Raw genomic sequence first — 22,739 nt, forward strand, 5'->3', positions numbered from 1 at the left:
ATGTGGAGATTTTTTTTTTTCCACTGGATGCCTGCAGCTGCCATACCTTGTGTTTTGATTCCTTCAGCAATTACCAGCTAAGCAGGGTTGGGTAGGACAGGCCTGCAGAGGAGAGATTACTGAGGACTGGTAAATGCACGGAGGGGTATTAGGGACCCCTCAAGGGAACTCTCTCCCTCCCACCATAGTCCTGTCGTTTGCTCACTCTGAAAAATATCTCTCATTGCAAATAGTCTTCCTGAAGTTAAAGGGGACCTCCAGTTAATCTCTTGTCTTGCAGCAGCATCAGTATCTTGCTGGAGGAGAGGGGAAATGCAGGCACAGCTGGCTGTTAGCAGGAAGGCATGGTCTTTTTGCATTATCTAAAGAGCTGTTGGTTGTTTCTTCCCATTTCCAGCATGGCTGGAGATGCACTAGCAGTCATGTAGTGCTGAAAATCTATAATAAAAAGCCAAGTGATGATGCAGCTTTTGTGACGGAATTTCAGCACTCCCAACAGGAGATGAAGCCGAAAGACACACAGAGAAAAAAATAGTGCTACTCAGACAAAACAGAACAAATTAACCAAATTTCTCTGGATTTCAAGTCTGAGCTAGTTCCAGAACTTTGGAAACTGTTATAAGGCACATCTCATCTCACGGCCAACACACGCTGCACCTTGCATCACGTGCCATCTCAGATGGAAGATCGCTCCCCGGGAATGAAGTGTTTTTCTTCCTTGGTTTCTTGCCAATGCCACCTGTCTGGCTCTGCCTAGGTAATGCAGCACAGTGACAGCGAGCATTGGCTCACGCAGCGAGTCGGACCTGGGCCAGGCTGGAGATGGCCTGTTAGTGGCTGTCACTCACTTGGCTGGGCTGGTTGTGTGGTGCTGGGAGAGGGTTCAGTGAAGGAAGGCTTCTGCCAAGATTTCCCGCATGACAGCACCCTCCTTACAGCAGCCTGGGGCCTGGCGGAGCTTCTTCCTGTGCTCCCCAAGAACAGGCTGCAAGGGAAAGGAGCTCTGACATTTCCAGGCTGTCCTGTTGGGAGGTCTCTGCAAACACAGTCTGCTCCCTGGCTTCATTTTCAGAAGGTGGTCTGCTCCTACGCATGCTCACAGGTGTCTTGTACGCAGAAGGCTGTGCTCCCAGAACATGCCTTGCTGTCATTTCCTCGTAAGCCACCTCCCTGAAAAGCAAAGCAGGGAACACCATCACTCAGCAGGCTTAAAACAAGTCCAAAATATATATATATATAAAAAAAAAATTACTCAGGGGTCAAAACAATGAAAAAGGTGGTAATGAAGAAGGGTGAGAGAAGCAGTGATGGACTCCACTGGGCAAGGCATTCAATCTTTCAGGATCTCCATCCTCTCCTGTAAAATGAATATCATTCCCTCCTTGGAGGAGTGAATCAGAAAAATTCCTCTCCTCAAGTTCGCAGGCCACAAAGCCAGAAGATATCAGTGTGACCATTCAGTTTGGTTTCTGCATTACACAAATTACCATGAATCAATTATTCCAAAAAAAAAAAAAATATTGTAAAAGTTCATCAGATCTTGATGTAATAACCCCAAATGACTGTGAATCCACTACAGTTTTTGCAAAATGGCTCCAGGACTTAATCACTCTTACTTGAAAATTTGTGCACATCCTAAGACAAATTAGTCCTGCTCTTAATTTGTAATTTGCACTGTAATTCGCTGCTTTTGTCTGACAGACTGAGAAGCTTATTGCCATGTATTTATTCCCCAAGTAAGAATTTCCAAACCACGACCAAGTCAGCCCATCAGCTTATCCTTGGTAAGATACCTGAGAGGAGGTCTCAGAGTCAAAGGTGTTATTTCCTATCTTAGGAGCAATTACTGTGGCTTTTTTTTTCTGAAGCACCTTTGATTTCCTGACAGCTTTCTTGAACTGTGAAGACCAGCAGTGTTCTGCCATGGATAGCTGCCCATATAATTATGCTCTTTCTTCCTCCTCTTCCTTCTCCTTGTCTTTGACCCATTGCCTTAGAGGAAAGCAAATGCATCTCCACACTGAAATCACCCATGGACGTGTATTTCTAGAGGTCACTGCTTTCCTGGAAAGCTAGGGGTCCTTGGAGGCCACACAAGGAAACACTCCAAATGATTTCCCTTTTCATTCCCCTTCTCTGTTTTGCACTCCGTCAGCTTTAAATCCACTTCACCCATGCCACGCTTATCCTGCTTTGTTCTAAATTCCTCCTCAAAATGACAGTCAGTATCTATTCAAATGCTTCATACAGCAATCTTGTTATCATTATCAACCAAACGTGTAATTTTCTCCTCCTCTCCTCTCCCCAAAAGTATATGATCTTAGTTTATTAGATTCTGTTTCTATAAAACAAGCGATGGTATGAGGCACGATAAAAATATAGAGAAAGGTGATGAGGCATCTTATTGCCACCTTTGAATTCTGCTTGGTTTTCCAGATATGCAAGATATTAAGCCATCATTAAGAACAGGCATACTAATCTCTCTTAATATCCTAGCTGACAGAGCAGAATTGACCACTGGAGGTTTTTTTAAGGGCATAATACTGTTGAACTTAACTGGAATCTAAATTTTTGTGATTTCCTTGTGTACCTTTAGTTAGAAAATCCTGACAGGATACTAATGCCTGGATTCATCTACTGCAGAAGTGATTACTGGAAATATAGAGATGATGGTTTAACATTACAGTGTATGTGTAAATTCTTTATCTTGGACTTGAGATGTTAAAGATCCTCTCAAAGGTAATCAATGGCACTTTAGTAACCTTTGAAGCTTTTATTCACAACACTTGCGTGCTACTTTGTGCCACATTGACTTTACTATTTTCTTCCAATTTTAAACAAAATTACTCCAGATCTGCATTGAAGATGCTATAAATGTGGTGATCTGTCAATCTCATTCATGCAATGCATCGTGTGTTCCCTCTCTGCAGTAAAATCTGGGGTCATCATTACATTTTCATATGTTCCAGGACAGCAATGGCCTGATTGATTGTTTTACTCTGTGCTTGCCATTCTGGGAATTGGTCCACCACATCTTAAAAGAGCACAACAGGGTTGAGATTGACCTACCAAAGAATTATGATGCTTGAAAATAAATTTGATGAAACACTAATGTAAACAGGGCTCCGAGGCCCTGAATGGGCAATATTATGCATGCGAAGTGAATGAGGGCTGGATGTTCTTTAAAAATGCAAAAGCAATTTTCTAATTTTAAGTTTGCACATATGTTTAGGGATTGATTTGGGACCTTAAACAGGCTGCTTTTTTTTTTTTTTCTTTAACTATGGTTTTAATCTCACACAGCCACATGAGCTAATCAGTGTCAGAAGCAGCTACCCTGGTCCAGTCCATAATACCTTTCCTGAAAAAGGACTGTCACAAACAACCTGTAAGAGATGTTAGTCACGTTCCTTGGTGTAATACTGGAAGCACCCAGCTATAATGCTGGTGAAAGTAGTGTGAGAGCCAATTTAGAACAAAATAAAATAGTTATGTGCAAGACCTTTGAAGAGGAGACTGTAAATGTGCAACATGAAACAAGGAAATTGTTTTAGTTACATTATGATTTTAAGTCATATTTCATTTACTCTGATACCATTGCTATCACAGCAATATGAACATTATAAAACCTGTAAGAAGGAGCTGAGATGGCTGCTTATACCACAGCACCTGAAGAGTCACTTTTCATAATCCCTAAAACCTGCAGTATCCCAAGAAATCTCCCAACCCTTTTTGCTCCAGCCAGAATCAAGCAGTCATTTTTTTGCCATGCACCACACCTATCCCACCCTTCAGTACTTAATAACCGCATGCTTTCCTGTTGATTTTTTCTATATGGCAAAAGTCAGAGGCGTTTACATTTCATGGATATAAATTGCCAAACTGCATCTTTAAAAATATATCAAAAAGTCTAATTTATTCTTCTGCCTAGAAGATGCCATGAATCTCTCATTCCTCCATGTCTTATATTCAGCCAAGCTTTTTACTGCAGCTGGTACCGTGCAGGCAAGTTTTCCTTGTACCTCAAAAGGCTGGAGTTGACCTTATTTCAAAAGAAACCTTCTTTCCAAGCACAGTGTTGTGACCAACCTGTGAGGAAGACCAGGAGGAGATCAGAGGTCAGTGCCCCTAAGTCATGTGTGACCCCAGCTGGACCTGGCTGCACTGTTCCCCCTGACCGGGAGCACTAAAAGTTCGGGGCGAGCTGTGAAATATTTAACCAGGCTGCCACTATGTAAAAATGATAGAGTGTGCCTGAGCAGAACATCTGTCAGCGAGGTGGCAGCTGGCAGAGCCGGGCAAGGATTTCCTGGAGAGAAATGGGGCGTAACTTACCAGGAGAGAGCTGCAATGCTGAGCTGCGTGGGAGGGCGAGGGGAGCATGTGTGAGCGAGCGTGTTACTCGCTGAAGAGTAAATGCCCTGAGGAACCTCATTTGGAAGGGCAAACATGAGTGCTACAGCATGAGAGAGAAGATACAGATGAATGCAGGAGCATGTATGCCTAACAGGGTGATTCCTCGTAGCCCAAGTGATGATCTCTGATTGCCCAGAGGCTCTTGCTGCCCTGAGTTGGGCAGTGAAGGATAATCCCAACCCTCTTCCTTGCAGATTTTTGCAGTAGGTGCAGGGGCCTAGCTATGCAGAAGGCCAAACTCCAGGTCTTTTAAGAAAGGGTGGCATGGAGCAAGTTGATGGTTTCACTTGGCAATTCCACTGCAAATGGGGTTGAGGAGCCCCGTCCATGGGCAGGTATCCAGGACCTGGCCCAGCAGGAGACAAGAGCTTTGGGGTCTAAAAGTCATCCAGCACAGTATGGGGAGAGCTGTGGTGATACTGCTCTTTTTCCTACACTCCTGCCTTCAAAGAAGCTCCATCTGACCTTCCTCAGGAGCAGACATTGGGTGTCCCATTGCTGGCCAGCTCCTTGCTCCCCCCAGTAACCCACTTTTCCCTGCACTGAGCTCACAGCAGGACTTCCATGGGAAGGGACGTGAGCAACCATTGGGCTCAGGAGGGTAAATACAAAAGTGTTTCAGCTCCCCAGTTCAATGCTCTGTCTCCGTTCCAGGGTAACCCCTTACATGCACCCACACACCCACTCTCTTCTTTTGCCAGATAATGCAAAGTTTAGGTAATGCAATAATTAATTCCCTCATCATTACCACTGCCCTCTCGCAGCTATTTCTGCTGGCTGAATTTAACAATCCTTTATGAGAAACTATTTCCACTTTTGCTCTAACATAGAGGTTGCCAGGCATCGGCAGTTCTGTCCGTGATGCAGGGAATTGTAAAGGGTTAATTGTCCAGGGGTACATGTTTGAGAGCAAGAGTGTGGGAGGGAGACAATGAGAGAACAGAGTTGGACGCAACTTCTTTGCATTCTCCCCCACGCTCCTTTTGGAGGGTGTTTCAGGGACAAGCTGTGAGGAATGCACACTATCTAATCTGCATGTATAATGTAAATATGCACATTTTTATTTGCTCTCTCCATCTGCAGGGAACTTGCTGGCATCAGAACGGCCATGTGGTCTCCCAGTGAAGTTTCCCTGTAAAAGGGAAGGAGGAGACAGCAAGGCTGCTTGCTCTCTGTCTCATGTGCACACCGTGCAAATAAGTGAACAAAGTCCATCCTGCTCACACCTTCATGTTTTTGCTCTTTGGTCCTAGGACCTTAAAAATAAAATCCGGACTAGGCTTCCTACAGAGAGCTGGTTCTTTGACTGAACTGGAAAATCTGTGTGGAGGGTGGGGAAGAAAAGAAATTCCGCTTGGCCACCCATAAACAATCATTTAAACCTTTTTCTCTACCAAGACAGGAAGTTAAAGAAGTAATCAATACTTAGGATGGGACAAATAGTTTTGGTCTCTTGGAATAGAGAAAATTAATTGGAAGCAAAATCAAGAATGCTATTTTTTTTTTTTCACATAAGAAAATCAAAATGTTTCATCTGAAATTGTCAAAATAAAACATCCAGGCTGTATGTTTGGCAGGTTTTTTCTGTTTGCATTTGAAAAAAGGAGTAATTTGCAGATTGACTAAATCTGCTTAATTCTGCATTTTTACGAAAAAAAAAAAAAAAAAAATCTCTGCCAAGAGCTGTTAACCAGCTTCATTGTGGCCTTCTGAACAATGTGCCCTATAATGGTGGGGGAGTCACTTGCCCTGGCCTCAACAGCCTGTAGTGCCTGGAGTCCTGGATGCCCTATAAATTGCCCATCTCCTGACTGGCTGGAGTATCTGGTTTGCTCTGCAAAAGTTTTTGCAATCTGGTCACTTTAAATCAGGGAGAGGTGTTGCTGTGTAGAAGCTAAGGGTGCAAAAGGCACAGCAGTTTGCACAAAGTCACCAAAATCCAGAGAAAAGTTCCTTCATAATGTCTTTCAAGAACCTAGATGTGCCTTTCAGTTTAATTTATTTATTTTTAAGGCATGACTGACTCAGAAGTGTTTTTAATCTATTTTCCTTATTGTTCCACAGCATGCATGTGTATTTGTGTGAGGTATTTGTGTGTATGTGATTGTGACAGTATAAATATTAATAGCACAAGGGTGAGAATACATGTGGCCCTCAAATGAGGTTATATAAACACACAGCTGCTGCGCTATTTGTAAATTTATAAAGACACATTTCCATCAAGAGTGTGAAAGTCAAATAAGCGTGCAGAGAGAGAGAGCACATATGCTACATAAACTGTGCAAGAAGCCTATAGAAATTACATGGTGCTACTTAAGTCCTGGTCCCGCTGAGGTCAACTGGAGCAGTGTCACTGACTTCAGTGGGATCAGGACTTGGCACAGTGCACTTGCAATGATTTCCCTGGATAAGGCAGATCAAGCTACTGGAAAAAAAAAGAAAACAGAAGATCACACTTCTATCACAGTAGCAAGAGGGCTGATCCCTTGTGGCTGGCTGACATCTGAGCCAGATGGGGACGATGTAGCCATGTAACAGCCACAGAAAAGAGCCTCTACTCTGGAGTCCTGCAAATTCTGCTGTTGTTGAGAAAACAAGATCTGGATAGGACATTGCACAGGGAGCTCTGCAACTGCCTCCCTGCATTCCCCCAAGGAGCAGGCCAGATCTATGGATTGCCATACACTGCATTTTTTTTTTTTTTTTTTTGGCTTCAGCAGCTGCTTGCACTCAGTTTCCCCAGGGAGGTTTTACAGTCACTGTCAGACTTCATTCTGGATGACAGGAGCTGATGGGTGTAAGGTTTCATCCCATGGACAAGGTGGAGCACAACGTGAGATGAGTCAGAGGCAGGAAGGTTTCAGGCACAAGCAGAAATGGTTTGGCCAATAAAATGGATTAAGAAATTTATAAAGCCACATTTTCTCAGCACAGTATTACATTTTTCCTATTGCAGAAGATGCTACTCAGACCCCAGCAGCAAGTCTAGGATTGTTCTTTTGGCACAGAATTACCCTGGCAAAGACGGCAGCCTTTGAGTCAGGGACATCTTCCCATGAGGTTATTCTCCACCTGCTGCAACAGAGCAAGTCCATGCCCAACTCAGATCATGGCCCTGGCATGTGGGTATTTGTTTGAACCTTCTCCACATTCTGTATCTGTCAAGGTTTGGTAGAGGTGGCCAAGGAGGAGCTCATGTGAAACCATACCTTAAATTCCCAGTCAGCCAGGGATGGGTATTGAGCAAAAATCAGATTTTATATATATATATATATATATTTTGCAACTGGGACAAAATGTAGTCATGTGGTCACCCAGCCCTGGTGGGACATTCAAGTGGGTTGAATCCCAGCCTCATTCTGCCTTTGGCTGGGACAGGTTATCTTCTAATGGTCTAACTTATGTTGTCCTCAATGGAGGGCATGCACTGGGGGAGTTATTATGCAACAGGGTGGGTTGTGTGCACTGCAGTGTGCTGCACACTAGCCTCCCTCTGTGGCCAAGACCTTATATGGAAACCAGAATAACAGCCTTTCAGGTAATTGAATTTTTGGTTCACTAGCAGTAACACCTCTTTTCTCTGTTGTTTTTGACGGTTATTTTAAAGCCGAAAGTAAAAGGAAAAAAATTCTTAGTTTAATCAAAACATTTTTTTAGTCCTTTTGTAAGGGTGATAGCTGGGCTTTGAGCACACCTTTCAAAATGAAAGGGAAGGTAATTTTGAACCAAACTAAATTTGCAATGGAAAGATCAAAATATTTAGTTTGAAAATCGCAAAATGAAACATTTAGATTCAAGTAACAAATTCAATGTCAAAATGAAGTTTCTAAATTCCCCCTCCAGCCTGTGAGAAGGATTCAATGAAGCAAACATAAATTTGCAAAAAGTTGCTGTGTTACCAAAACTGCATTACCCACTGAAAGAGAATAATCCCAAAATGTCTTTCTGATCTAAAAAATGATTCCACAAATGCAAGAGATCAGGCAGCTGTTTCTTGGACAGAGTGTGGAGCTGTTTTGGCCACGGTTTCAGCAAGTCACCCCTCAGCTTTATTTTAATGTCTCTGCTCAGTGATCATGAACCTCTTGTAATTTGGTATAGAAAAACATCCTGCTAGTGCCATCAAGGACGGAAGATGGTTCACCTCATCCAGACCACAATATGACAGCAATGTGGGCTTGATTTATCATACCTCTCTTAAAGTTATTTGTGTTCCAACCAGCAGACTGGCTTTTGCTATGTTCCTTTCCAATGTGAGGAGCAGGCCCTGAGGAGAATGATACAAATTTTATGGGAATGTTTTGTATTTCATCCCAAGGGTTTTTTTTTTTTTTTTCTGCTTACGCAAAATATGAGTGAAAGAAGCATGTGGGGGAAATACTGGTTTCTGTGACTGCGCAATGAAGGAGCCACATGTGTTTGTGCAGGGCAGAGGGTGGTGGGAGCACCACCAGCCATCGGCCAGGGCACGAAATAGCAGCGAGCCCCACTCTGGAGGTGTAACACATTCATGGGCAGGGTGAGAAAAGCCCAGGAAGGGAGACTTCAACCAGCCAACGGGCACACACAGCAAAAAGCCAGGCTGTCTGTATCTTCTGACTCAAGCACAGTCATGTAAACCTTCCTTTGCATTGCCTGGGGTGGGATTTGAGAGGGCACAGAGGGAAGGAGCTGCTGCCCGAGCCGAGCTGGCTGATCCGCAGGCGGCTGAGCACCGCCGGCAGCTCCGTTCTGCTCAGCGGCTCTCAACGCAGCTCCCAGACGGGTACTTAGCTCAGCTGGACAGCCTGGCCTGATGCTCCTGCTCCATTTTTATCCAGACAGGGATTTTCAAAACTACCTGAAATGCCTGTGATTGTGCAGGCGCTAGGTGGCAATTTGCCAGCTGGGGCCCTGCGTTGCAGTCGGCAGGACAGCGGGTGATCGGTGGAGGTGGCGGCTTGCCTTGGGCAGGCGATGGGTGTGAAGCTGTGTGTGCTCCCCTTCCCCTTCTCACCGCCACCCCCAGCTTTGTCCCTTCTGCACGGGAGATCAGCCTGTGGCAACACCGAGTCTTTAAACTCTTTTCCCCCAACCCTTGAAATTGATATAACAAGTGATAGAGGAAGTAACAACTGATAGAGGTAACAAGTGATAGATATAAGCAATAGAGGAGGTAATTTACCTCTTTGTGGATGAACCCAAGAGCTTTAGCCTTGCATGGTTACAGATGACCAAACATCTGCGATGTTTTCTGGGCCATGTGGTCAGCAATATGGCCAAGGGACCACAAGCCTGGCAGTTTTCAGGAGTTTTAGTCTCCTGGTATGTGTGCCCTGCTCAGGGTGATAGTGGTGTGAGCTGTGGCCTGACCTTAGTGCCACCATTCAGATGTGAATCCCCTCCGATTTTTTCCAGGCACACTCTGTATAGACTAATCAGAGGGCCCGGCTGCTGTCCCTCTGATGCATGAACTTTTCCCTTTGATTTTCCTCTCCTGTCGCATGCAGAGCTGCCAAGCATCCAGGCTGTGTGATTGCGTATTCCCCACATCCCTTCACGATGGATATTAATCTGCTCTGCTGTATTTCACTCTGATTTCCCTCAGTAAACACCAGGATGGAGTGCATAGGAAGATGAAAGGAGGCACGATGCAAAGTCAGGCATGACCCCTGGAAGCAGCAAGGGTTCAGCAAGGATGGGTCTGTGGCTACCTGAGCCAGGCTGGGAGTGATGTGTGAGAGGTAGATGTGGGTACAGATGCCCATCCGGATGAGGAATTGCATGAAATTTTGCCATCCACAACAGAGAAATATGCAGATATTTCTGAGAAGGTAGAGTGGTTTTCACAGTGTCACTGATGGCTAAGAAAATTGGTGAATACTCACTGAAAATGAACAAGAGCATGTGGGAATTTCTGTAGGAAATCTGCAGAGAAGTAATGAATTTGCTAATCGTTCCATACCAGATTATTTTGTTTGGCTCCAATTATGTTCTTCCAGCAAAATAAACTGTTTCTCATCCCCACCCTGATAGCTATGGAGCAATGGAGTGATTACCTGCAATATTGCACTTGAATAGCAAAGCTGCCAACGTTATTAAAGCTACAACAAAATGTAGGGTACAGCTGACTCCCACAGTTTTCCCCACAATATTTGTCTATTGTGTAATTCTGGATCTATGACACCTGCTATTCTCTGTCTCTTTGAAATAACAATGCCTGTCTCTATACATCACTTTTCCACCACAGATCTCAAAGTGCTTCACAAAGGCAAGTATCATTATTATCCTTTTATGGATGAGAAATCTGGACACAGGGAGGTTAACTGCCTTTGTACTACCCTACATTTACTCTTCTACCAACAGATCATCTGTCTATGATGCAGGTCAAATTTCTCTCTTTCATTCCTGGATCTCTCTCCCTTCAGTATTACTTCCCTGTTCATCCCAGTAGAATCCAAAAGCTTACACAGAGGTTTAAATTTATGTAGAGTTATTGACACTGTGTTCTGCTCTTTGTCTCCCTGAGGTTCCTGGAAATTCTGCTATTTCTGCCTGCTTTAAAAAGAGCTGAGATAATTTCTTTTTCTATGAGCACAGATTAGAAAAACAGATCTGGTTCATGTACCTCCCAAAGTCTGAAGGAGCCTGGCTGTGGGAATCCAGTTAAGACTGTTTGCAGGATAAAGGACATTAATATTATAACTTAATTATTTTATATTCAGGTTTCCACCTCAGCATTGTGCCTGACTTCATAGGGTGAAATGGCAGTGTGTCTTTATATTGGAGTATTGTTGGCCCATCTTTGCTCAACAGTGCTTATTTTAATGTTTAAAAATTCGAAGGAAATGTATTTTAGACAGTAGCCTGTACCTGACCTTTTTTCACCCAGCATGGTGAGGAGAGAAAAAGAAACTTTGCCCTTGAATGATAAACTGTTTTAAAAATAGGGCTTATAATGGTAACATTGACAGACTTTCATTTATGGCAGCTTCAGCATGATGAGGATAGTATATTTCATGGGTCAGGAAAGAATGACAAGAAAAAAAAAGAAGAGAAAAAGAGAAGAGCAGTATTTCTCTCCGAGGTGTTCCCCCTGCAAAACCAATTACCGGTCCTGCTCTTCTGAAGGATGTGAATTGGTTAGCAAAATATCAAGCAATGGTGCAGAAGATGCTTTTGTCATACCTGAATTTCCCTCTGGGAAATGGTGGCTAGAACACCAAAGACAGAACACATAAAAGGACATAATTCAGTCTGTAGGTCTGCAGAAAATACTTTGCGTAAGAACCTCCACCCTCTAAGACACTTTCCTGTAGTGCAATGGATACTTTGGTGGCAGCAGGGTAAGCTCAGAACATCCTCATTAGAAAACCATTAAAACAGCTGTACAGGGGCAGACTGAAGGTCCTTCAAGCCAGTATCCTACCTGTGGTAGGGGTCTAATAAAAGAGTATAAGAATAAGGCAAAGATTTATGCTCTCTTTAATGCTTCCCAAGTGCATGATGGTTTTAGCCCTTCATTGTTCACCTGTTGCACTCCCCATTGCACAGATTCTTCTGACTGCATATCACGATACTGTACTGACATTTGCATCTAAGTCTTGGATCTGACTGTGAACCACATTGTACAGGGTCCCTGCAAACCAAAGTCAGAACCACTTAGATCACAAATTGAGAGGACTACACAAAAGAGTTAAAGTAAATTCTTAAAGAGAGAATAATTAGAGACATTGAAGTATATGTAAATGTTAAATAGAGAGACACAGAGAGTGGCAGAGTAACCCGATTTTTTTTTCTTTGATAAGATAATTGATTTTCTAGACCAAGGAAATGCAGTAGATCTGATCGATCTAGATTTCAGTAAAGCATTTGATATGGTGTTGCATGAGATATTATTAGTTTTGTTGGGGAATATGGCTTTTAGCACAGGAATTTTAAGGCTAACAAGGAAACAGCTGAAAAGGAAACAAAAATAGGTTTGTTTAAAGGGCAAAATGTCAGGTGGGAAGAAGGATAATAATGGGAAAGGTTTCCTGGAGGCTAATCTGGCTTAAACTTTCATGAATGCTCTGTGTACAAAAAGTATAGCTATTTTTCTGCAGATACAAACCTGGAAAACATCAGAAATGAGAAGAAGGACTGGGCTGTCATACAAGAAGAGCTCGGTGATTTTGACAGTTGGAATAACAGAAACAGGATGGAATCTATTAGTATAGACTGCAATGTCATGAATTTAAGTAGCAGTAATGATATTTTTGACTAAGATTCATGAATCTGTCACTTGGAAATGACACAAAAGGAGAGGAATGTAGGTGTTGCAACTGATGGCATGATAGGTAGCTGTGACCCACCAATGTGATGTCACAATTAAAAAAGTCAATGTGGGTTTTAAGTATAGCAGTTAGTCTATTTCTGCTAGAAACAGAGAAGTACTGATGCTATTGTTCAAGGCCAAATGTCCTGATCCAAATGACTCATGATCAAGAGGGGTAGATTAAAAAATGGAGCAGCCGTGGTACCAAGCAAGCCATGTGATTGTGGGAATGGAAACCTGGCCCTACTAGACAAATTAGGAAGACCTGGCTTGCATAGCCTAAAAAGTTGAAAACTGAGATAGCATGTTTGCAATTCATGAATATATCAGTGCTGTAAACATCAGTAGAGGACAAAAACACTTTGACCTAAAGGGCAAAGTTAGTTAAAAATAAAAAAGTACCTGTTGATAAAATATATAAAAGACATATTCAGATCAGATTTCAGAGAATGATCTCATTCCACCAGAATAGTGAACATCAATTAGGATAAATGTTTTCTTAGAAAGACTGCTAAGTTAAAGATGGAAAGGACTTGGCTGTATCAGAGCCGTTTTGAGGAAACTTGTACAGCACATTCCCAAAATATTCCATCTCCAGAACTGTTTTTTAGTCCCTTTTTAATCAGCACACAGAAATGAAATCATAAAACAGTATGAATAAGGAAACAAACAGCCAATCTCCTGGTTATACGTTCTATCAGTCCCCTGCTGGTACCTTGGTTTAGAATTATTTGTGTTCATTCTCAGTGTCCTATATCTTACCAGTTCAAGTCGATTTCTAGCATATATTTTTGCATTGCAGTTAGGTACATTTTGCTCAGACTGAAATACAATATTCACAACTCCCTGATAGCTGTGAGATTCCCTTTAATATGGATTCCAGAGGTAAATCCTACACCCTGATGACAGAGATATGTTATTCACCTTTTAAAATGAACTTGCCCTTCATCCAGACCTCAGTGGTCAATCTAAATTACGTTGCCCCCCCAAAATGTAGTCACATGTGGTAAGATTTTTCTAGGCAAAGCCTACAGCCTTAGTTTGTGGTGGGTTAGTTAGCACTTATAGAGCATTCTTTGCTTTGGAAAAACAGATTGACATGACGGGCATGAACACTTTAGCAGACTGGAGGCAGGGAAACTGAAGTTCACAAATTGGTTTAAGTACAGATTGTTTCATTTTTGAGAACAGCACCAGGGTGCTTCGAAGTTACAAGCTGCAGCTGCTTAGCCATTAGCTGAAGGGAAAAAAAAAAAAAGGCAAAGTAATAGTCATTGGATAGTTACAAAATTCAAAATAAAATAAAAAAATCTAAAGAGCATATTTTTGAGTAATAGGGAACAGGAGATGAGATTTGCATCAGCAAGATAAATAGGGATGACTGTACAGAGTAGGTTCAGAGCAGTCACCCTCTACATTGATCCATAAAATGCCAGTTCAACACCCTGGACTGGGAATCTAAATAGAAGACATGAAGATAAAGCAGAGAGAGCAATGGAAATGGAAAACAAAACAAAATGAAACAAACAAACAAACAAAACACACTACCAAAACAACCACCAAAAAAAAAAAAAAAGTTAAATCAGGAGGGTCTGCTATGAGTTTACAAAGCAGCATGACTGTGACAGTGATCACACCTTGAGCAGCACCACAGGGCTGTATCCCTGCTAGATACATCAACAGATCAAGACACCGCAGTAATGCCAACACAGCTGCATTTTGGAACAACATCAGCCTTTCTTCAGCGAAGGCTTAAAATTCTCTACATTAGTACTCTAATGTACTCCTTACATTAGCAGCAAATTGGTTGTGAATAGTGTTGGGAGAAAATTTCATTCTGAAAGACAATTTGCAGGTGAGGGTTTTCTTGAACTAGTAGTGATACCCTTATATTATTAATCCCTTACAGAAGTTTCTCTCCTTATTTATCCAGCCTACTTTTTGAACCCATATAAAGATTCAATACCCATAATGTCTTTAATAACTGAGGAAGGAGACAAACTCTGCGTGTCCAATAGTTATTTAGTTTTGGCTACCACAGACCTTTGAGGCCATACCAGAATGTGGGTTACCAATATCCCTTTGCCACACAGCTGAAATGATTGTATGGCAGAAATTAGAGCATCTCACCCCCCTGTATTTTCTGCTTTTTTCCCCTATAAGAAATCTATATTTTCGAGCTCAACATGATAATAACAGGAGCTTAACTTTCACAGATTTGTTGACAATGTCATAAATTCCCTATGAGTAGCATCGTAGCATAGTCATGGAAGCATAGCTAATTGAAGTCCATCTTGCTGAAACTACAGGGGAATTTGGCCTCTTGTTTAACAGCATTCACTTAATTTACTACTTTCCAAAATAAGGATCAATAAACAAACTAACAAACAAACAAAAAAAGCTATTGAGCCTATGAGTCTATTCAGCACAGAAGGAATTATGACATGAAGGATAATGTTTCCCTATTTTATAATACCTCTGGCAATAATACATTGAAATTGTTATGAAGCCATGATCATATCAGAGACATCGAGCAAAGAAACAACCACAACAAAACTCAATTTTACATGTATTTCTTCACATGAGAGAGAAATCAATCCATTCTCATAAATAATATACAAAAGCCCTTGAACGGCTCAAAATTCAATACACTTATTAGAATGTCACTAGAGCCCTGGGAACCATGTGCATATAAACTTAAGGAGAAAGAACGATGCAAGCCCCATCTTTTCAAAAATTCCTAGATAAAAATGGCCATTAAAGATCCCATGGGATTTTATTGGAGGGAAGGGATTTAACATAGTAGAGGAACTCCACTCTTTGCTCTTCTGTTGGTCAGCTGTGTTTGCTGAGAGGTTACTAAGTTTTATGCAAGGCAGATGAATTTGGATGAGGATGTGGGCTAGACTGGGGATTACGCATACAATTTATGAGGCTGCTTGTGCAAAGAAGATAGTAAATCTTTTTTAGTCATTTATGATATCATTTTTCACTGGTTTGGATAACCTCTGTGTCCTAGCAAGGTCATGTGTAAAGATATTTTTCTAAACACAAGGCTGTCCTTTTTGTCTTTTTGTCCTTTCAGGCACGCTTATATCCTGGTGCCCCAGTATGAAAGAGCTATAGATCAAGTTCTGAGTATTCAAATTAAGTTGGTTCATGCAAATAGAGGTTGCTGAAATACCACATCTTTTCCCAGTCATAACTGGAAGAGAATACATAAAGAAAGGGTAAAATGAAGATTACCTATAGTGCTGTTCCAAGACAAAGCTCTTTCATTTATTTATTTATTTATTTATTTATTTAAACTTTAGCAGTCTTGCCAACGCAGCTAGTGCTATAATAAATGTAAAAGACTGACCTGTTTTGACTGCTGTCACCAAGACCTCAAACTTGTATGAATACTTGTCTTTTGGAAGAAGAACACCAAAGTTTCTGGAGACACGTGAGGTATTAAATTAGGAAAGCAGGCTAGCTTCAGTGTGCTCAGCCCCTAAACTGCAGGTCACCAATATATCTCTTGTCCTAAACCTTTATTCATATCATGAAAAAAAAAAAAAAAAAAAGATCTCTTGGGACAAATATAATTATCACTTTCATGTCTCTCCTTGCGCAGGCAGAAGAGAGTGAAGCTGTCAACTATCCCCATACCAAAAGTGGGATTTTGTGTAGGACATGTGGATGACAGAGCCACAAAGCTGAAGTATTATTTTATGAATTGTGCTGTGTGGTTTTAAATGTACACATTGAAAACTGTATCTTATGTTGAGCATATGACTGCCATAATAGTCTGTCTCATAACAAGATTTCTAGCCAGAAGGGAAAGTGAAATCACTATTTTTTGTATGTGTAACTAACCGTGTCTGGGCAGAAGGGTGCATTTGGCATCATTCAAAACACTGATGTCTTTCAGAGAAAGCTCCCCCCCAAGGCTGTGGGAATACCTCACTTCATCTGTGCAGTTTGGAGAACTGGAACAACCCTCTGCATGTCGTGCGCAGAAGTTAGAGCAATGAGTGAATTACTTGAGTGTTTTAGACACGGATAAGCTTGTCTTGACAATGACAAGAATGACAGGAGCTCAGATTCTGCATCCTGAAGACACTAAAACAAATGAGATGATTCTTACTAAGTAGCTACCTTGGGGAGAACTGTCTTATTATTCTTATTTTTAAATAGAAAGTTTTAAAATACAGATTCAAGAGGACTGAGTAGAGCAGATGCATTAGGAGAACTGAATGCTGAGTCCTGACCATAATAAAACACCGATATGAATGAGAGAAGGAACAAACCATACCAGCATAACTGGACAGCTTATCTTGGTGGTTTGCTTCTATACTTTGGATTAGAGTTTCTCCTATCTTCACAGCCCATTTAACCAAGTCCAAGTGCTTCCTTTCACTGCCTGCCAGCCTAATCTATGTAAACCAGCTCAGTCAGGCATTTTCCATTGAATTAATACATATTAATGGGCAGTAATACATTTGTACTATTGCATACATTTTCTTGAAGTACAATTTTCCATCTAAAGCATTTTATTCACATTGCTGCATGGTAACTGCATCCACAATAACATCTTTAGTGATTATTCATTACAGGAATAATACAGCTGTGCCAGACACTGTATTTTAAGTGGCTTTATGTTGTGTTCCTTTTTTTTTTTTTTTAAAGTGATTATATTTGTAAACTGATTGTATTATTGTCATTAACCAAAGAAAATAATTTTCTACTCAGCTATTGGGAAAAGCAGTGGGCAGGTAGAAATCAGGCATCTTTCAGACATAAACAGAAATTGTTTTTAAGAAGAGATAATAAAAAGGAGATGTAGGGTTTGGACTAAGCTCTGCTCCATGAATTTGATGTATAGATTATGATGCACATGAAATGCAGTGAATAGACATAAACTAGATGCCAAATGTTATTTTAAATTGGGCAAAACTGAAGTTTAGATTAGATGACTGGAGTGTTGTCAAATAGATACATATCTCATTCACATTGGGGTTTCCACATACTTACAGACCTGGCAGAAATCTCATAGGAGTCTGCGTTTAGACTCAGATAGAATTGGATATGAATCATGGACAGTTACTGTTAATAGTCAGATGGTTCCTCGGTGCAATGGAGTAATGTGCTCAGTGCATGTGTAATAAGTAGATGTTGGACATTCTCATGTTTCCTTTGAAATATGAATACTATGTAATGAAGACATAAGCATGCGAAGAAGGCATTGGAAGGAAGTTCAGCTTCAATTCCCACTGGCTGATCTTTCCACTGGACTCACCTTTTTCCTCGTGCCCTGTAAGATGCCCTCTGCCCATCACTGTGTACCCTCGGGAGCACAAACACACTGCTAGGAGTGCTTCAGTCAATTTGCCGCCACAGTAGGAAAAACCAGGGATACAAGACACCATGTGGAACAAGATTGATGGGGTAATAATGTGTGTCCATCTTTCTCACTGGAAAACTTCAGCATCAATTATTGTGTCAGCTGTAATTGTGTTGTCTGTTGAGGAGAGGCAGACAATGCCATTGTTCTAACAAGGCAGGAGGCTCTGTCCCTCCCTATCATGATCTGATATCTTTCTGAAGGGAATAAAGGAATCTCTTGAAAACTTAGCAACAACTAAACAGGCAAACCATAATTAGCTGCAGCAAAATAATTAGCAACATAAACATCCTCAGGCAATAAGTAATTCCAGTTACTCCTATGGAGGCAGCTTGACCTCACTTAGTGTTTATTATCTATAACTTTCTAAAGTCTCATTGATACTGTAGTGCCAAGACCTATGGGATCTGCCAAAGTTTGTTTCCATCATTTACCAAAGAAACAGCAGTTCTACAGTTACTTGGGAGATTAATTAACTTGTCAAATAATTAAGTAGACAGACAGTAATGGAGGTTCCCATTTCATAATTGATTTATCATTTCAGAAGCTTCCTAGATTTAGCATCTTAACATGAAGACTTCTATATCAAGAGAAAAATACTAAGATAGGGCTGAAATGAGGGGAGCTATGTGTGCATGTAACTTACTTGTCCAGGAGTGTTTTTGATTTTGCCCAGGGCTTGTGAGAGATGCAATAAATCCCACATACATTTAATTGGAACAACAAACTGCATGTAATAAGTGAGCTTTTAGGGCTGGATGAGTATTTTCATTTTGATGGCAGTGTATTAGCTCTGAACAAATGGCCAGATCAGATTTTGAAAAAAAAAAATTAAAATAAATGTGTTGCTGCAGTGAGTCATAATATGACTTGGTCATCTGCTGGTCTTGTGATCAGGTCATGATTTTGGCAGACCCAGGTTCAATTTCCTCCCCTTTCTCTTTATTACATGTCAAGTCTCACAGGACTGTGAGAGGTACTGCAGATGAGAACCACACTAGAAGAGCTCCAACTACAGCACAAAAAGGCAAAGTTTCAAGCTTCGTTCAGTATCTAAAAGTCTGGAATTCTCTAGGAAGCTAGGACTGGCTGAGGACATTGAGCTCTTTGGAAGATCTTTGTCCCTTCATCACATTGTACCTCAGCTATGAAATAGGGATAAATAGCATTGCCCTGCAGCCTAAGGGAGGTGGGTCTTGGGGGAGATAGTGTAGTGTTCAGGGATGAGCTAAGTACTGAGTGAACTAACAGTTCTATGTACACTAGATCACACTAGTTTCCCTTGAAAGCATTTGAGACATTTCAAGGCCTTCTAGGGAATTTGTACCATTGAATCTCCAAAGTCTCATGGAGTATTAGTTATCTGAGATAGAAGGCAGTAAATAGACATACCAGGCACCATTCACCTTGCTCCTGAATGTACAATTTCACGTGAGAGTGTGATACAAGGGACCGTGAAGGCTGACTCTGCTGATAAGATAAGCTCATTTTTGGTGATTTTGTTAGAGGAATATGTATTACTTCTATGAATATGCTGACATTTTGTTGGAGCACATGTCAAAAATCCTGTTTGCTTGCCAAAGATCTTCCCAGGAAAACAGTTGTGCTAACCTGTTTAGAGAAAGCATCCATAAGAATATTATAATCCTGGGTGAAGAGCAAAATACATCAAGATATAAATCTGAGACCAGATTTTGATTCTGCTTGTGCTCTGAGGGGACACAGGTCTGGGACACTTCACTGCAGCCTCTGGTTAATGTGAATATTTTTTTTGTTTCAGGCTAGAAACTCTGGACTATCAATAAAAATGTAGCTGGTGTAGTCAGCCTCCTGTGGGGTACCTAATGATGCATACAACTGTTTAAAGGGAAGCTGCCAACCTGTTTTTGGCCCAAATTGTTACTTTAGTATTGATGTATGTATATTATACAAATGCACTTTTTGTTTTTTTTTGGCTGCAAAATTGAAACTTCAGAAAGCGTATGATTGTCTTTGCAAACTTCATTCGCCTCCTTTATGCACCTGCAGCTGTGCATCATATTCATGATGTGATCACAACTGTAACTGCCAAATCATTAATGTCCTGTGATCCTTCTCCCATAGTGCTGGGAGGCAGGGACGCTTCACTGTAGAAATGATAGAAAAATTGACAGGGCAATAAAAGTGACTGTAGAAGAAGCTTCCACCTTCAGCGCCTCCACAGATCTGCACGTTACTTACGAGCATTGCTACCGCTTCACTTGCCTGGCTGCAGTGCACACATACATCCAGCTTTTAAAATCCAGACTCACTGAGGAATGCAACAGAGGCAAATGCAACTCATGATTGAGTCACGCTGCTGTAAAACCTCAGTGTGTGAGCAGTGACACACACATGGGGAACACGGCTGGGACCTTGCAGATGGCTGAGAAAATTCTTTCCACCTCTGGTGTGATAAGAAGGATGGTGACACAAATTACCTCAGAGCATCCATTTGCCTTGTCTTTGGCCTTGCTTCATCCAGCTCTGACTACTCTCCACTGAGCATAACAGGATGGGATTTAACAATGCAGATTGCTGCCTCCCTGTTGTTCCCCCCTCACTGGTTTCCCCCTCACTGTAGACTAGTGTGTCTCACTTGAAGTTGTTTGCTGTCATAGTCGATCTCTTTAAGGACTCAGGGAAGAACACTTTAATTAGCCCTGATGAAGTGGCAGGAGCCAAGTGAAGCCTGGTGGCTCTGCTCTCCTTATGTTTGCATTTCCTGCCGTGTATACTTGCTGGCAGAATTTTAAACCTGGCTAATTGCTCTTTGTGGTGTCTAGACATCTTTAGCAAGTGCTTCTTTCCTTTCCCACTAGTGCTTAATATTTACATTTGCATGTTCCACCCCATTCACCCTGCACAATTTCCAGAAATAGATACATCACACAGTACTTCAAATTCAAAAAAAAAGAATGAAGACAAGCTTGGAGGAGTTTGGAAATTGCACCATGATGATCAGACACATTGTTCTGGCTTCTCCAGTTGCTGAGTGATGCTTGCACCAGTTTACATCACTTGTGTCAGCAAGGGCTCCTTGCATCAGATTCTGATCTTTGCCTCCGGTCTCCCAAGGAAGATAAATCACAAACCTTTCACTACAGAATCATCGCAAACCCAAATAAATAGTATCACCTCATTCTCTGCTTGGTGTTATTCTTCTGTCACACCAGAAGAGCTCCAGTGATGAGGAAGGGATGCTTATGGAGAAGCCATCACATCATGGGAATTTAGATTTTTTTTTTTTTTTTTCCCCTAACAAGGAGAAGGCCAGATGACCTAGACTAAATATACAAGGTGGTATAGTGCAAAGAGAGACACCAGTAGACACAGAGCTGTGAAAATTTCATGGACATACCAGAGGTAGAGCTTGTGGTAGAAGGAATTCTGCTGTCTCTCATCTCACCATTTGATCTCCCTAGGAGGTATAATGCTGAGTTTTTACATGGAGCACAGAGTTCAGGCACACAATCAATAACTCTCCGTGACAAGTCACTGCATCCTAAAAGATCACCTGGAGTTGTCCAGTTATGTCCAGCTCTTCCCATACCTTCACAGGCAGCTGCTTGGCTCCTCTTGCACCACACACTACAGCCCAAGCCTGGCTTAGGGTGGTGCAGGATCAGTCCTTTCCCCTTCAGCTGACTCTTATCTTCTCTCACTGCTCTTCTAGAGCATGAAAGGTTTCCTAAGTGTTTTTATAAAGCAAGATCCCCTTTCTAATTTGTCCTTCAAGAGAAGAAGCACAAAGAAGCCTGATGCCTAGCGTATGACTTTGTTAGATATTAGTCTAGCCTAGAACAGACAATCATCTGGGAAGAAATCATCCCATTGTTAACAGATCCTTCAGGAATATTAGAAGACTACAATGGCTGTTTTATCCTCTGTACATTTTCCATATTCACTGTTTCCTTTCTCTCCTTATAAATAAAGCTCTTTTTCAGATCCTCTTCATCTGCCACTCCATTTCAGCAGATTCCCAATTAATGTTTAATGACACTCCTCTTTCCTCAGTTTAGGCCATAAGAAAGATAGTGTTGATAAACTAACATCTAACACCAGTTCTACACCTAGGGGAAGGAAGGTGGTTTATTTCCATGGGACAAAAAATAACCTGAAATCATTGCAATTCAATTATTTACCTGTTTTGTGTCTGCCTGGGGAAATTTGGCCCATGGCAATTAGGAAGAGAATGTGACAAAGTTTTAGGTAAGAGCTGATTAGAATTTAAGGAAACATTTCCGTAAGAGAGATATTGCTTTGCTCCTATCATAGTAGCTGTCTCAAAATTCATCCAGCACATTGTGATAGTTGTATTAATCACCCTGAAGCTTTGGTAGGATGCCACATATCATGAAGCCATAGCCTGCTCCAAAATGATTGTTCACAACATACCCCTCCAGAGAGGAGGGGTACATAAGCACACCTGGGAACACATTTAGGTCAGAGCTGAGAAGTTGTGTAACACATCTATGAATTCTGCTATGAAAAGGCTGTGTTTGAAGCTAGTAAGTTATAGCAGTTACAACTTTTGACACTGAACCAAAAATAAATACATATGTTGACGTGACAACCTTTGAGCGCTGTGACGAATGAACATCATTTTTTTGCTGAAAAGAG

At 41.4% G+C, this 22,739-nt stretch overlaps 1 protein-coding gene across 1 annotated transcript in view; it reads right to left on the reverse strand.

The window, feature by feature from the left end:
* Nucleotides 1-560: 560 nt before the first annotated feature.
* The window catches only part of AGBL1 (AGBL carboxypeptidase 1), a 447,272-nt gene continuing 425,093 nt past the window's right edge, over nt 561-22,739 (reverse strand). Inside the window, exon 25 of the transcript XR_011811890.1 lies at nt 561-1,170. The gene's annotated coding sequence lies outside the window, so the exon portion shown is untranslated. The remainder of the gene's footprint in view (nt 1,171-22,739) is intronic.

The sequence above is a fragment of the Anas platyrhynchos genome, chromosome 11, assembly GCF_047663525.1.
Source record: "Anas platyrhynchos isolate ZD024472 breed Pekin duck chromosome 11, IASCAAS_PekinDuck_T2T, whole genome shotgun sequence".
NCBI lineage: Eukaryota > Metazoa > Chordata > Aves > Anseriformes > Anatidae > Anas > Anas platyrhynchos.